This window comes from Amblyomma mixtum, chromosome 3 (assembly GCF_055824585.1).
Source record: "Amblyomma mixtum isolate Tamu chromosome 3, ASM5582458v1, whole genome shotgun sequence".
Classification (NCBI taxonomy): domain Eukaryota; kingdom Metazoa; phylum Arthropoda; class Arachnida; order Ixodida; family Ixodidae; genus Amblyomma; species Amblyomma mixtum.
In genome coordinates this window covers 31,016,062-31,032,694 of record NC_143014.1, presented here as the reverse complement: position 1 = coordinate 31,032,694, position 16,633 = coordinate 31,016,062, and the positions used below count along the sequence as shown (strand labels likewise).

The 16,633-nt window shown below is 49.1% G+C and overlaps 1 pseudogene across 1 annotated transcript; it reads right to left on the bottom strand.

The window, feature by feature from the left end:
* Positions 1 to 1,645: 1,645 nt before the first annotated feature.
* On the bottom strand, positions 1,646 to 12,435 carry LOC149349557 (tabkunin 2 pseudogene; annotated as a pseudogene). Its single transcript, XR_016289415.1, has 3 exons — positions 12,333 to 12,435; positions 3,549 to 3,728; positions 1,646 to 1,839 (listed from the first exon to the last, which is right to left on the bottom strand). The product of XR_016289415.1 is annotated as a tabkunin 2 pseudogene (transcript).
* Positions 12,436 to 16,633: the final 4,198 nt, after the last annotated feature.

Here is a 16,633-nt window from a genome sequence, read left to right as displayed (position 1 = left end):
GTTAACATCCATGTTTCTCTATGCCTTGTTTCTCTTTGTCGCTTGAGAGCGAAATGTCTACAATGTGAATGTTTTCAATGCACGCCAGCTTGTGTGATTAAGATGCCGCACTCAAATTGGCTGTTTTTCAGTGGTATAAGAAAACTAAATTAGCATATTATAAATAAATGCGATGAAAGTTACGTAAATACCCTCGATACCACTTCAGAACATGCTCAATGTTTTGTGAGTGATGTTAGGCGCACATGCGTGGATGTGACTCGTACGACGAGGAAATCCCTCAAAACAAAACCGGAAACACTGCGACTGTCGTCCACTTTTACTGGAACTCTTTCCGTGGTCATAGCTTGACCCGGTGTGCGCGTTGCGCGAGTGTATACCAACCACGTGGTCTAAAGGCTTTTCCGTACTGCACATTGTACAGAGAATAATCCACGTGCGAGTGCGCAGGGCGACACGCCTTTACTATTACGCGTCTCCACTGTTTTAGTGCCGAATGGCATCGTGATGTTCTGAATCGCTTCCGCCCTGGCCTAAAGTTACTCGTAGTGCCACGTTTCCGATTCTGTTCCTTTGAGTTTCGCCATCGCTTGAGTACGGGTTTTGAGCGAACTCGGTTAGAGCCATGGTGACAAGGTTTTGCATGTTTTGATGAAGGCGTCTCAGTTGCACGCAGGAAGCTCAAGCAGGAAAGTGTAGTGCTCTCGTGAGGAAAGCTCGTCTTGTTAGATAACTGAGGGTTTTCTAGTTTATTAATCTGCCGGGTGTTTAGTACAAGCGCGTGTCAATTAAATAGCTGGCGTGTGGACGCCTTCGAGTGCTGCCGGGCGCAAATTGCAAGTGACCCTCGTCCCTTGCAGGCCCGACGTGTCTCTGTAAGCATGTTTCTGGTAAGCTGCCCTTCATCTGCCCTTGAAGCAACCCAGAATCAGCATCAAAATATAGGAGCGTAATAGAGCACTTCCGTGCTCAGAGGTGCACAGAGTTTTACTGCGGAGTCAAAGTGCGCATTTTCCAGGTGCTAAACATGGCGCACGAAATGCCCTTGGTAGCATTGCTTATCTTTGTGCAAACCGAGAAGCCATGACTGCATTCCCATCATCTGACTCGGTGAAAGTACCGAAGGAAGTGTTTTTTCTTCGCCTCGTTCTTAACTAGACAGGGCAGCAACTGCGTGTGAATAAATAACATAATTCGTGAAAACGAAATACCTTGGGCCAGCTAACATGTTGAAAAACTATCAGTAGGTCCGAATTCAGGTCATTGTTTTTTTGCCACTAAACCTGTGTCAGTTTGTTCGTTTTAAATTCTTTGTGGAATCCAGCACTGCAAATTATATGACTAGCCGCATTCAGTTACCTTTGACTCTGTGCCTACGATAATCATATTTTTTCATTCAGAACCTATAGGCGGCAATAAAGACTAAATGAAATAATATTCCAACCTTCTTCAAAAACTATGGGACGAGTTTATTGTTCCATTGTTCTAATGCCTTCACTGCTGTTCATCAGTGAGCTATTCTCCGTGATTTTTTGTGCATCAGAAAATAAAAGTAGCGTTAGTGATTAAAAGAGGACAGTTCTCGTTGAGCTACAAGGGTCCTTAAAGTCAGCTCGCTTTTGGCGCCCTTTGTCCGCCGAGAAACCTAGTGCACGCTCGACGCTGCCAGCATTTTGTTGCTGCGCTCGCGCGCTGCGGTGAAGCGGATGAGAGGGCTTCGTATGGCCGCGAAGAACAAGTGGCGCGCAGTGACCCACCAGCATGGAGCCTGTTTGGGCAGCAGACGAACGAAGTCTTTCCACCTTAAGCGATAGTCGGCAGTCAGCTCATGAAGGCAGCCTACAAGGAAACACGTTCGATTGTATACTCTTTTAGACAGTGACTCAATCGCAGCACCCCTCCCTAGGGCCTTGTTCGTTAACCAGGCCATTGTGGGAGTCCAACACCTGCTTACAACGACCAGCAGGCGCCAGGTTGAGGCGATCTTCGATGTCGATGCCTGCAAGAACATCAGGTACCGTGACCAGATTCTGCAATAGCTTATTCGGGCAAGAAGGAGGAGGTACTGAGAAGTTTATGCTTGTGTACACGGGTCCTGCAACTTTAAGAAAGGCACAATCTTCCGAAAGTATTGGCTCCTCCGAGCTCAGACTTCGTGAAGGCAGCATCACAAAACCATTTTTTGTCCGATGTAGCGCCAGATAACGGGACGCAGCCAGTTAAAGAGACAACGATGGCGACTAGATCCTGCCTTTGTGCGTCCCGCTACCTTTTCGCCCAACTCTAGTCATTTATAACCATTCTTTCACCTGAGTTTCTGAGTTGAGACCCGTGCAGAACAAAGCCGTTTCCCGCAGGCCTCTAATTATTCCTGTTTTGTCCCAGCCGCGACCATGTTACACGTTACACAGAAGCGTCTTGAAGAAAATGGCCTTCAGATACCAGCAGATATGGGTCCTTCACAGACAAGCTTAGCAGAGAAAAAGGGAGCGCCTATTGTCGGTGTGGTTGAAGGACACAGGTTGAATAGCTGTTCTATGTCTAGTTGATAAATGCATCTAATAATTCTGTGATATGGCGCCCCTTACTGGAAGCAGGACAGCAACCCTGAAAGTGCAGATTGATGTTTGTTTGGATGCAGCGAGGACCAGTTGTCTTCCGACCACACCGTCAGTAACGCAATACGAACACGTCGCAGTGTGACGCAGCACTGCTGCAGTGGAGAGAAAGGAGGGAAGATGGACATCCTAGAAAGCGCAAGGTGAACAACGGGTGAGAGGTAGGAAGCCTCTGTCCTCTGGCCAAGGTTTCGACAAGAGGCTTCGTCTGGGCACTACTGCAACGTTTTACGAAGCGAACTGTCTGCCTAGTCAACACCACATTTTGCGATCACGTCAGCTGGCGATTTTACAGCGCTTCTTTTGCTTGTCAACAGTCTGCCACAATACAAAAGGTGCAGTTCAGTTGTCTTCGGAAATGGGTTTGTTAGTTCAGCGCAATTGTGTCCACTTCTTGTTTTTAACTTTTCTTTGAATTTGCAAACGTTAGCGCTTGGATACTGATCCTAGTCACAACGGCCCACAGTTAATCCCGTTCCGTCGTAGCAAACTCCAAGTCCAACATTTTTTTTTTGTTTTTCAGCATTACGCGAGGTTTAATTAGTGTGCTTAGATCTTTGTTACTTCGCGCAATATGCACGCACTGGCTTCGTTAAAAGTTCTTTTTGGAGGCATGCCGATAATTCATTTGTGTTAGATTTCACTACCATCAGGCTACAGTGGAGATCTTTGAGACACTCGGGTGGGCATAATTTTAGTGGCAGCCACAATGCCAAAGTAAGTTGCGTGACTACCACCACGCAGTGAAAGAAGGAAGAGTACAGTCTTGGCATCACACACTCAATGCGAAGATTGTGAAGACCGCACACTTCTGAGCACAGCACATGCACTTTTTGTTGTTTGTTGTTGTTTTCTTGTGTCATGAGCTGCATACCCTGTCACGCCCACCGAGACCATCGTACACTTTCCGCTACGGGGTCGCATACTCACGCACGCATTCCGACTTGCACTTGGCCTCGGTGTCGAAGCGGTTGTCGTTGCCATCGCAGCCGCCGTACACGAACAGCTTGCACGCGTTGGTCTTGCTGTCGTAGTACCATTTGGTGGAGGCGTCCTCGCAGTTGCCGGGGTCCTTCTTCAGGTTGCAAGCTTTGTTGTGCGCCGCATGGCCTGCGCACAGATTGGTCCGTTGTCTGGCTGTAGCGTCTCAGTGCATGAGAAGTAAAAAAATGCAAAAATCGCACGAGCTCTTTCATGCAAGCGGGCTCGTTTTGCAGACCTGCAATGGAGGTTTGCGTGCGTAAAGAAAACCGGATCTTTGGAACCTGTCTGATCTTTAGCTTCTTTTTTTTTTCCTTCGGAATAACGATTCTGCGAGTGCTCTGAAGCTTGCGCTCAATTTACGACGCGACCAAAGCCTTCATATGAAGGAGCTGCATCCAAGTCGCAGTCTTGAGGGTTGCCACCTCGCTTCTGAGTACTGAACCCCAGTTTGAATCAGCTTCTGTCGTGGTCGCAGATGCACGAGCCAGACTACGAAGTGGTGGTCGCGATATTCGCGACGGCTGCTAATGAGTTGAAATTAGGACGCGTTTACGAGACCCATGCCCTTGCCCCAGGTGGGACAAACTCTGCTGTGCGCCAGTACAGACGCGGCTTTTCTCTGCTCCCATAGCTAATGCTCCCTTTTCTCAGCAGCACCAGTTAGCCTCCAGATGTGGCAGTCTTCTTTGTCCAACTACAAAGAAAACTGCGCGCAAAAAATGTATTTTGCTCCTTGGAATAGCTGACAAGTGAAACGTACGAAACATTGCCACCCAGGAGGTGTCCTTCCTTTCTCTCCCTGTTTTAGTGGGTAAGCAGTGAAGGTGCTTATTATGAATACTCAGAAAAGGTTGTTTTCGTTTCCCTTTTCTGTTGTCTTCTTCCTTTTTCTTTATTTTATCCCAGTATAAGAACATCGAAGAAAGCCACGAACTTCACAGCTGAAAGAAGGAACATACACTAGTACAAGCTGGCTGCTTCGCGAATAGACCTGCATCATTGCCGCCTTATGTTTGAGAGAGCACCTACAGGGTTTACGAAGCTTACCGACGTTGCCTTGTGCCTTCCATTTCAGGACTGCCTTCCATTCAAAACGTCCAGTTACAGAAACAAGTGGTCAATACAGAGGCTCTATTCTGAAAGAATGATAGGAACGCTCCGTTCTGCTCGATGGAAAGCGGGTGTCAGTTGAGCGACGACAAGTAGGCATTATATTTCTTCAGGGTAAAGATGCGTGGATATCGATAATTGCCACTTTACTGACAAGTGAGCACTGGGCGCTGCAGCCTTCAGTCATCGTGTATTTCTCAAGCCTGCGTATCTGAGATTTAGCTCCATGTCCTAGCTGTCCCTCATTTATGCACGTGAAGGCTTTAACTCGCTAGACCGTAATTCGTGGAAGCAGCATTCGTTCATTGTGTCACCTCTGAAGCGTCACTGAGATCTGTCGGTGTCACTAATGATGAAAGCGTCCCCACAGATGCGTTCCAAAATTGCCGAGTCGTAACCTCAGACATTTCATCACAACGAAACATCGCATTTCAGCCCTCTGCGCTCATGCCAAGACTGGTGAGTATGAAGGTAATCATACGTTCGATGCCTGATCCTGTACTGCAATTACGTTTGAGGTGCCTGTCAATAAAAACCAAAAAAGCAGAAGTTTTATGCGGATATTGTGTGCTTGGCGCGAAGTAGATCCCAGAGTTAACTATTCACCTTTCTGCCTTTTCTGCGTGTTTTATAAAACTCTCGTATTTAAGCGCATATGTTCGAAATTTTAATACCGAATCGGTTGTCACGTTGCCTTACTCTTTTTGCACATCACTGCACTGCGTATGCTAATATAACTCAAATAAAGTTTCTAACGGAATATTTGTTCTGCGATAACGTATCTGCCAATCTACAATCTACCAGCACATAAGGTAAAAAAAATCGAAATTATGATGCGCTTGCTCTTTAGGCGCCAAAAACAGCGGTTGCGGGTATTCAGAACAGGTTCTGTAATTAAATTTTTGCACTAGCAGCGTGGCGTAATTAAGTTTCAAGCGTCTTTATTGTCTTCTGAACGCGCCGCACTTTCCTCGTATGTTATGGTCACTACTACAGGCAGAAAATGCAAGCACAATGTAGTTGCACGCACACTAACCATGAGACGCAGCAAACCTCAAAGTTTGCCCAGTGCTTTCGATGCTGAGGAATGTTGCTATTGCGATCCGTGCCAAGACAGGTTAGTGCAGGCGACGTTTAGTGCATAACGGAGTATGTCACCTTGCTGCAAACCTCGAGGTATACAAAGAGAGAAAGGACGCGAAATTGTTGCGCTAACCCACAAACCAGTTCCGCGTTTTATTTAATTACGTTGCGCCATCATCGTCGGTAAATGCCCCATGCAGCCGGCTAATACCCGTCCGATGGGTTCGACCGCAGAGCTGGACGCGCGCTTTCCCACGCTGTTCTTCGCCGAGCGCCCTGGAAGCGCGCAGGAGACGTGGCCGCGCGTAGCCTTGACGCGCGCAAGGATAACGGGTACGGCGCTTCCCTGGCCGCGAGTGCCGTCATGGCCTTCGGCCCCCTATCTCGCCATCGCGTGCGCGCGCCAGAGGTTGCGTGGACTCCTTCCGAGCGATTGCAACGGCATTCCCTGTCCCGGTTAACAAACGGAACAGAGACTAAAGCCGTCGGGCAGAGAGTGCGGCGGCGAGTGCCAGGTCCTGCTTCTGTGGTCGAGTTCCAGAAAGCTCGCCCACGAGGAGAGCCGGCTGACGTGCGTGCCATGTTGATGGTGGTCTGCCGCCCTGCGACCTCCATGACGCGATCCGAGAAAGTTCATCCCACCTATCTCCGGCCCCGCTCGCCCCCCTCGGCGTTTTTTTCTTGGCTTCTTTTCCGCCCCGTCCTTTGCGTGTCGAAGATAAGGCGGAGACCAGTTCCGCTGGAAGCTCATATACCGCATGCGGACCACGATTCGCCGGGTAAATATCGAAAACTGCCAGCTGCCCGGCAGCAGACCCGCGCACGTTGTCGGCTGAGAAACGCTCTCTTCGAGCTCGCGAAAGTGTCGGGCACCCCGCGTCGCGGAACAAGTGGACGACGCACCGAAAGGAACGCGACAGCGCCGGGCTTAACTTGAATGAAGACACACAGCGACACTCAGCCAAGGTACACCAAAGCGCGTGCGTTTCAGCTCCACCAATCACACTTCCGCAGAGGGGGCGTCGGTTCACCCTGATAAAGCAGCTGCACACATTTCTTTTATTTTGACCCTTAATGGGAAAGACGAGCTACTGAGAGCGGGAGCAGACGTACTGCCATGGAAGAAGGAAATTGCACCCCTCAAGCGCTATACAGACAGAAAATAAATCCGTGTCGTCTGTAGCGCTCGAACAATGTGAATGCTTACGAACTCGCCAGGTTTACACTCTTCTGGAGCAGGGCACGTCAGAAGTCGAAAAAAAAAGTGCAGCGAGCCTCGTAAAAAGGAACGGAGGTCACCGTTTGTCATGCCGCGTGGGGTCCATATATCAGGCTTGTGTCGGTTACTGCCTTTCACTGAAGTTTCACAAGTGCTTGTGCTATTGCTCCAAGCAGTCTCGAGAGAATGCTTGCAGGTGCCTCGGTCGGAACCACAGGGGAGACATCAAGCGAACGAAGGAGACAAATATCCTGCCCACGCTGCGACGTTTAGCGGTAGATTACTACCCTAACACACTAAACGTAAGAGGTGAGGAAGTAACGAGACATCACAAATTAACGAAAATTTTTTTTGCGTTGCCCATGGCTTGAAACCGATTCGTGCAGAACGCCCAGCCTGTCATTTGTTTCTTGCAGCGTGTCCTGGTATCTGTCTTCGTTGTCTACTCTCGATTAATGCGTGTCAAAAACATGAGCTTGGCCGACTTGTGTGGCGGATGGTAGACGCTTCTCCCAGGGGGTCACACCACGGCCATTGGCGTGTGCCAGTCTAGTTAGAAAGCTCTGTGTCTATAGTCGTGTACGCTAGCTTCCAGCGTAACTGAATAGCTGTGGACGGTATATGGCGGATTCCGGTGGATACGAAGACAAGACTGGCGCAACCAATGGCCGGGGCTGCCAGCGCTGCGAGGAAAAATGTGCGTAGAATAGAAAATGTGCTAAGCGCGAACCACGTTTAGCGCACTTTGCAGTTCTTGTTCCTTTTTTAAGCATTGCTTAGCCTTTTCGAGGCAACCTGCCAAGTGCATTTCGAAACACATGCCATCTTTCTCATGCATTCTTCGTGACTGCGCGCTGCGTGAGCTCAGCCACTAAGGCGTGGCGCGACCAGCCACGAGGTCCCGTTTGGGTGCGTGTAAAATTTCCGAGCAGTTACCGTGAAAACATTAAACCAGGACAAAAGTCGCAGCTTAGAGCTTTGTTCAAAGTGAGATGCAGCTTTTAAGCTTCAATTCAAGGCCTTTTTCACCAAATTGCAATGGCTCTTAATTCGTGCAGTTACGAAAAAATAAATCCCCACCAGGCGAATCAGCCTGTAAACACTTTCCACCGTACCACGTGTGACCTACGCAATGAAATTTATAGAAAACGAAAGTATTTGCTCTCCTCAACCTGCGAGTCCAGGCGTTGCAATAAGGTAACAAGGAGAGCAATCTCTTGTGATTAAAGCGCGCATTTTTTTTTTGCTTGAAAAACAAGGAAAGCGAGGCAAGACGTGAAGAATAAAAGTAAAAACGCTTAAAGTGGCCCCACTCTATCCATATCTTCTTGTATGAACTAATTATAAAGTATGCCAGGTTACGTCCTCGGGGTGCTTCATAACTACTGGATGCTAGAGGTCCTCCCATGGCGCGCGGTGTTCCTCGATGTTTACGCCTTCTCCGAATCCTCCGGCAGGCCGAAGCATCAGTGCTAAAGAGAACTTGACGGCAGTTTAAACCAGTGGCGCGGGCAATGCTACGTTATGTCACCTGTATGAGGGACTATAGGGGGAAAAAGACTTATCAACACAAAAAAAAAATACATCTCATGTATACGTAATAAAAAAATCCATCTCATGTATACGTAATCCAAGGAGACTCGAACGTATGCCGGAAAAGCATGCCTCTGTGTCTTCTGCGTGTGACGTTAAAGGGACAAAAAAACGCCAAAATATGCGCTATCAATGATAAAAATTCGCTGTTATGCTATCCTTTGGCCTTGTAGCATACGGCCGCACATGTGATGCAAGCGTTTGTCCTATTGCGTCCGAATTGTTAGGGAAAAAACACTGAGGTGCGCAAAGGTCACAACGAAAAAGGTTATTCTCAGTATAGATCTGATCATAATCAGGCAAGATGCACTGATAACCGACTACTGACGCACCGCAGCGACGACTCGACGACCTCGGAAGGAAAGGTGGCGATCGAGACGTGACACTGGAAACGCAACAGATTTCAAAGTTCGTGGTTCCGATAAACCGAGGCGAGGGGCAAGACCAGCGCTGTGGCCTCCAGCACCTCGAAGGCTGCTATGAATAAAAGCGCGTGAGTAAAGCGATCAACACTCCAGAGTGTGAGTGCACACACGGAAAGAGATGACCAAGATTAGCAAGGTGATCAAGATGAGACTTATCTGCTCCTGAAGATTGTTTTTAGACACGCGAAGCAAACTATGACTGCACTTGCACATAAGGAAAAGGTTTCGCCCCAGAAATCTCGACGTCACAAGTACGGCGACTGTCTTTTAAAGTATTTTTTGATTTACTTTTGCCTGAGGTGGAGCGGAAAGGAGTCATTTATCGAAACGGGTCTGCAAATGTTGAGGGATCCAAAAACTCCATTAGTTCATGAAAAAAAAAAGAAAAGCTGAGTCTGTGAAGTTAATGTTGTTTTTACGTTGAACTGAACATAAGCAGTAAGGCTGTAGCGAAACTGCGAACAGTTCTGCGGGGGATTTGTGCAACAGACACTGGTGTACTCTCAATGGGCTGTCACGCAGAGAAGCGAGCCACACAGAAATTCAACAAACGAAATCTGCCTAGTCCTCACCCATAAATTACGCCCTTGCGCTCTTGAAGGTTCGCGTGTCGCATGCAGACCTTGCAAACTGCTGCCAGTAAACTCAAACTGCGGAAAGCTCTTGTCTTGGGTGTTTACGTGACTCTTCTCATGCAATAAGCATCGGCAAGGCACTTGAGTTCAGCCCTTGGGACAAAGTGTGCTGGCAAGAATACTTCGCAAAACCGTGGCGTTCGATTAATTGAGAGAATTAATTGCCACATGATCATCGTCAGGCACTATATTCATCCTTGTAGTGATATTCTGCACGGCAGGATTTTGCTTTATCGTAGAGCCGTCTATCGAACGGCGAGTTCGTTGGACGTCTCCGATATCTGTAAGAATCGTCATATCGTCATGATGATGGAGGCTCGTCTGTCCACAAGTTAATTCACGCCTCCTTCACTTACCGCCTGGTTGTCATATGCAGCAAGAAAACGACCGTGATAAGGGAAAGGAATGCCCTGTTATATTTCAGTTTGTTTATTCGAATAAAAGCGACGTCACAAGTACACACTGTCCTCTCTCTCTCTTGATGAGAATTTGGTTACTCACTACGCCTGTTGAAACCTAAACCGTCTAATAATATTGAGGCTCAATACAGCAGGCCTGTGGCTGCTTCTATCTATCAGACAAATGTATTCTCTCCTCTGTTGCATCCTGGACACGAAACACACGTGGCCCCGTTCAGGTGGCAGTGTACATTGCTCCGCGACTGTGAGCTCAGACCTGTTCTTATGCATCTGCGGCACTGTTCCGCATTTCGCCCCACCACCCAGACATCTTCTCTGGGCGGGCCGTCTGAACTCGATCCTCCTCGCGCAGAAAGAAAAACGTTGATCGCTGCCTCTCTCCGGACTGTCTGGCACTCAGCATCGGGACTCTGTTACAAAGCTCTTTGTGCGCGAGTAAATGCATTCGCATTCGTTACTAGCTGTCCTTGTGCAATGCGCGGACAATGGATATTATTCAGGCATCGAACAGCACTTCTGACTCGGACGGCACCGCAATGCAGAGCTTGCTTACGACAGGCGATGTTTATGCCGCTCTCTATCCCGCCTTTGGCCCCCATTCCACGCTCAGGAAACCGGACTTGACGTTTGGGGCTTTTCCGCTAAAGTAGAGCGCATGAAAAGAAAACGCAATCTCTGATCGGAACAGTACCACTGGGACGTCGCCCAGGTCGATACTCGCCGCACGTGTCCAGCCCTTCCTGTATCTCGAGCGCAAGTTGATTGTGTCCGCTGCTCTTCGCGAAGAAAGTTTTGTACCAAATCAATCGCACTCAGCCACGCCTGATAGGAACGGCAACGCTGGGATGTACAAGATTGCCGCTTCAGAGTGGAGGTAGACTCACCACCTCAAATTGCGTTAGTAAAGTACGCATTTCTGCTTACAGCGCGCAATGATTCTGAAATTGCAATCGGGGTCGCATTCGCCTATACATGTACAAGCGCAGCAGGCTTAGCCGAGAGAGTGCCGCCGAAAGTCTACCGTGCAGGCCTGGTGATATCTGACGAATCAGAAACGCTGAAGAAGGTTAGTGTCAGCAGGCAAAGAACTCGGTCGCGGGCACATTGTTCGCGATTGTCGAAGTCGCTAAGGAGAAAATCAAAGAGTGATCACTACGAGACGTCGGCGCCACGTCACGCTGCTGGTTTTTTTCTTTTAACAGCAACAGAACGCGACTTAGAGACGCTGAAAGTCACCCACTAGTGCCACACTTTCCTCACGCCCCAGAAAACGAGCTAAGGGAAAGCCAATAGGGCTGAAAACGAATCGAATGAAGTTTTGTAATGCATTGGGAGCTGGAGAATCCAGAGAGACGCGAATTGTACAAAAACCAGGAAGGCAGGTGAGAACTGCACAAAAATTTATGCAAGAATTTCCTGCGCCAAGGGCTGAACGCAATAAGCGTGAGATATAGGATCATAATTAGATAACGTTCGCGACGATATTGGCAACACGGTGCGAGAATCCCAGCCGATTGTTTCGAAGACGATTGCGGCTTATGCGGTGCCAAAGAAAGGTTTATGAACTTCTGTCGTTAAGCACAGCTTCCTGACGCAAATGACAAAACACAGCAACCATTCCTGTAGAAGTTTTCTTGCCCTTTTCTTTAGGTATGAGGCCCCGATTGTCCACTTTACACCACTTAGTGCTAAAAATCAAGTAGAGGCTTTGATCTAACAGCGTCGAAGTTGTGTTTAAAATTAATACAGTGAGTCTAGCTGCTTCGCTGACCAGTGTAGCCCCAGCATGCTTCTCACTCAAATGACCAAATATATCTCCTGGATAAGCGTAACATGCCGAAGCGAGCGGTGAACTCGAGACGCCTACTGAACACGAGCCTCATACGAATGACTCGTAAGCTGCGGCCGACTAATTTCCACTGAGGAAAAGCCCGTAAGGTCCAGAATTGAATGTTTTGAGGAACTGATCGCCCCTCAACGGCGCACTTTCCGCAAGAAGCAGACGGGACAAACTGCACGTCCCGTATGCTTGTCCGGTGAAGAATAGCCAATAATCGAAGCGTCGTTGACGAAACTGCGCGCTTTTTCACTCCCTCCATTTGTGGCTGACGACGCCGACCAACGGTGCGACGCGTTCCCGTAGTCGTGCCACACAGTGTCCAGTTGAAACGCCAATTTCAAGCCGGAAGGAAAGCTCGCGAGGGGGTCTGACAACGGCCGCACAGCAATTAGCGGTGTCTACTTACACACGAGTGAAAGGGAGATGATGAGGAGCAGGCAGACCAGGGTCTTCATGTTGGCGGCGCAAGAGGCACAAAAGCGAGCCCTCTCCTCGGCGGCTCGTTTAAATACAGCGCCCAACCGGTTGCACGCGGGTCACCTGACGACGCGAGCACCGCGGCGGCGGCAAAGTGGAACAGCTCCCCCACCGCACGCCGCCGCTAACGACTTGACGCGGGAACCCGGAAACCATCAGCCGGCGGTCGCGCCCTTCAGCCCCGCTCCCGCGACCGCGTCTGACCTACTGGAGACGCCGAAGAAAACCGCATCAAAACGCCTCCTCCTAGGATTAGCAGGCACGCAGAGGCAGAGATGTGGACCTCCCACACCGCCCACACGATCGCGCTTTTGTCATCCCACACCCGCGGTGGGAGAAGCCATGTCGAACCAAGGTTACCCTCTCATCGTCGCTTTCTCGAGGGGATCGCAGCCCCTCCTCGCACAGCGATCTTCGCCAAGCGTGCGCGTGGTCGGATGCGATGGATAGCTAGGCAAACAAAAGAAATGAAGCGTATATCCTGGGTCTTTTCGAAGCTCCCCAGAAGATAGAACCGATAAAAGGCGGAAAACTGTAGCTAGACACTTCCGAACGTCCCGAGGACGTCCTCAAATGGCCAGAACGTTCTCATCCTGAACAGGACATTCTGAGTACCATTTAAGTGCATCATGGCTAAATGTTCTCATAATGATGTCCTAAGTCTGTATTTTGCTAGAATACTAGAGGATGAAAATTTCTGAAATGTCTTACAACCTTCCTATCACAGGACAATATTGTGGAATTAAACTCAGACCAAATCTCGCACTTACAATATGCGTGTAAAATAATGATATAATGATGTAAACCATTGTGACCTAAGAAATTTATTCCTTGAGGAGACATCTTAAGATATTTTTGCTTTTAAACCTGGTCTTATGCATTGCATGCTTATGATGTAGTTGGACTGCTTAGACTTTTGGACTGTCGTCTTTTCCAGTTAGGCCGCCGAATCCAACTCCGAACAGAGCTATAGGGCTCTGCGGCCCTGGACATGGTAAAGGCGTGCTGTGCCTCTTCTTTTTGCTTATGCTGGTTAACTTCTCATATATTAGCTTTAAATATGGCTCTTCTATGAGAAAAAAAAAAGCTCGATACAAATCCTAGAGTAGTACTGAAAACGACCCCAAACATGACCCTCAAGACATCCTGAGTATGCGTAGCGGACTGACAAATGGATCCCAGTAGGACTGCTTGAGGACCAGGCAGGGACAACCTGAGGACGTCTGAGCATCCTGATGTGGGCATCATGAGGTCATACTCAGCACGTCTTTGCGTTCTCTGGGTACCACTTCAAACGCCGCTCAGGTGTAGGTAATTTAGCAAATACTTTTCTCAAATACTGTGGACACCAGTCCGGATTTAGGCTGTTGGTGCGAGGTGTAGGCATTAAGCACGATGCAATAGAGCTTGTTCTTGGGCCATTTGGTGCATCTTGAACATTTAACAAAAGGGAGGCACCAGCAGACACAAAGGCGCGTACACAAGAAAAGAGACTTTCAACTGTGCTTTTTATTGAAATATAAAGTTGCCGCACAAAACATCCGACGCATGCGCATACGCAAACACTCATACGACACGCGCATTGATGACACCTTTGATCATCCTTATCTATCCTCCAGGTAGGCAGGTTCCTTGTTGGTTAGACACAGCGACGTATCACATAGTTATCTTCCTGATTGATAATATGAAAGGCTTTAAGATTTCCCGTTCATACCTAGTTCTTCCCCTCCCCAACACGGTGACGAGCTCGAACAATGGCACGGGTTTTTTTTAACTTTTTGCAGCTGCATGCTGCAATAAAGAGCCGAATGCCTTCCTAGAAGGACTAGATATTCGAAAACTTTGCGCAAAAATGACACGGACGACACAGAACTGGACGGGACACTTCTAAGATTTCCTGCTGGTATCTAGTCCTTGCAACAGTAGCTTGGTTTGGGCTAGTTGGTAACAGTTCTTCGAAAACATAGCGCAAAAAGGACACGGACGACACAGAACTGTACGGGACAGACGCCTGTTCCGTGCAGTTCTGTGCCGTCCGTGTCGTTTTTGCGCTATGTTTTCGAAGAACTGTTACCAACTAGCCCAAACCAAGCTACTGTTGCAAGGACCAGATACCAGCAGGAAATCTTAGAAGCCTTTCATGCTATCAATCAGAAAGATAACTGTGTAAGTGACACGTCGCTGTGTATATCTAACAAGTAATGTGCCTACCTAGAGGGTAGATAAGGATGATCAAAGGTGTCATAAATGCGCGTCTCATATGAATACTTAAGGACGCTCATGAGTCGGTTGTTTCGTGCGGCAGCTGCATACGTCTCTTTTCTTGTGCACGCGTCTTTGTATCCATTGATACCCCCCTTTAGTTATATTTTCATTAAGCATGGTGGCTGATGTGTTGGTGGACAATGTGGACATCAAGCACGCGAAGACATGCAGTTGTTCACAATGAGTTTTCTTCTCACAATTCGGCAAGCCCCGAGACATGGAACATCTGACGTTGGCCATATGGGCTTCTTGTATCTGGATTTGTTGCGTAGCATGTGCAACCTTCGATCCTCCATGGCTTTAGGCGCTCCTACTGCCCGGCCAGAACGTACCCGGCGCGGTGGTCTCCTAGTTTTGGCATTAATGCATGGTGCGTTCAAAGTTTTTCCTTTCTCGGTTGAGGTGGGATAGCTTCGAAAACAGAGATTCAGGGCTGACTGCTAGAACCGCGATTGGCGCTTCGAGCGCGAGATCTCGGGTTATTGCGTCTTCGTGAGGACGTGGGAAAGCGGAGATTGAATCAACCGATGTGTGGGCAGCCTTGCAGGCTTGTGTCCAGCGTATTAATGAAGCCAGGCAGTCTAACTACAGCGACCGTTGACAGTACAGCAGCCCATTTCCCAGCGCAATGTGGCGGTGATGCCATTGCTTGCGGCCTCTACGTATTATCTGCTACCACATTGGGACTAATACCATGCGTCTAAACCCAGACGCGACCACTCATAACAGGCACTTACATGAACAAGTAGTATGCGTTCCAGAGTTCAAGCACGGGCCATGGGTTTGTTTCGGTTTTTCTTGGCACTTTTTATAGAGGCGGCTTGAGGAGAGAAAGGAAGGAGGCAAAAACTAACCGGAAGTTCATGAAACCTGATGCGAGAAAGCTATAATAGTAGTTAGATTTTTACTCTTGACGAATACTTTGATGTTTTTACTGTAATGAAAGTTTTTACTTTAAGCCGAGGCTTCACACACGCCACAGAAGTTTTCTGAAGGGCGATGACGGGCGGAGGTGGGTGGCTCTTCTCTAGGATGGCGGTGGGGGAGTGGGAAGCCCCCTAGCTAAGCGGTTGAGGGGGAAAATGGATTCCGGAGGGCAGCCGGCCTTCCCACTTCTTCATTGAATTAGATTTCGCTGTCGCTTTTTTGCTCCCCTGGGGCTTCTAGCGGGTACCGTATCTAGCCTACCGCATTCTCCAAAACAGCGTCTATACCGGGGACCCCGCTCACCGGCGTATCGTTTGGGCTCCTGCTCACATGGGCCTTGAGGGAAATGAGGCAGCTGACGCCGCCGCCCGCGCGCTCTCTCACCGGACATTCCCCTCCGACCCCGACGATCAGGAACTCGAATTCACTCCAGCTTACTCGTTTAAAGACATTTCTTTACTTTATCAATCTGGCCATAGTCTTTATCCCCGCCCGTGTAAAGGTCTCTCAAAGGCGGAGGAGCGGCTTCCGCTTCGCCTATATACAAATACTTTGCTGTGCCGGCAGCTCTAAAACACTTTGACCCTTCTTTCTCTGGCAGCTGTCCGCACTGTGCGGAGAAGTCTTCGGACATCTACCACATGGTGTGGGCCTGTCCCTCCAACCCTGCTATCCCCCCTCACCCCAATCCAACCCGGGAGGACTGGGAGGCGACCCTGCTCGGCTGCTCTGACCTGCAGGCCCAACGGGCCCTGGTCGCGCGAGCCCGGGCAGCGGCCGACGCCACTGGGGTCCCGAACTAGGGACCTCCACCTAGTACTTGTGAGGGCTGGCCCCCTTTGGGTCAGCTCATACCTCACCTCCCGAAGTTTATCTGTAAATAAATGTTTTCCACCACCCACTAGCGGGTAGAGGCCGTGTGCTGGGTGGTGCTTTGGAGGGTGGAGTTGGGTAGATGGGTGGGCGCCAAACGGAGTTCCTGGAGGATGAAGATGGTCGATGTGGAGTGGAGGAAGGGTGGGCAGCTCTGTAGCTAGA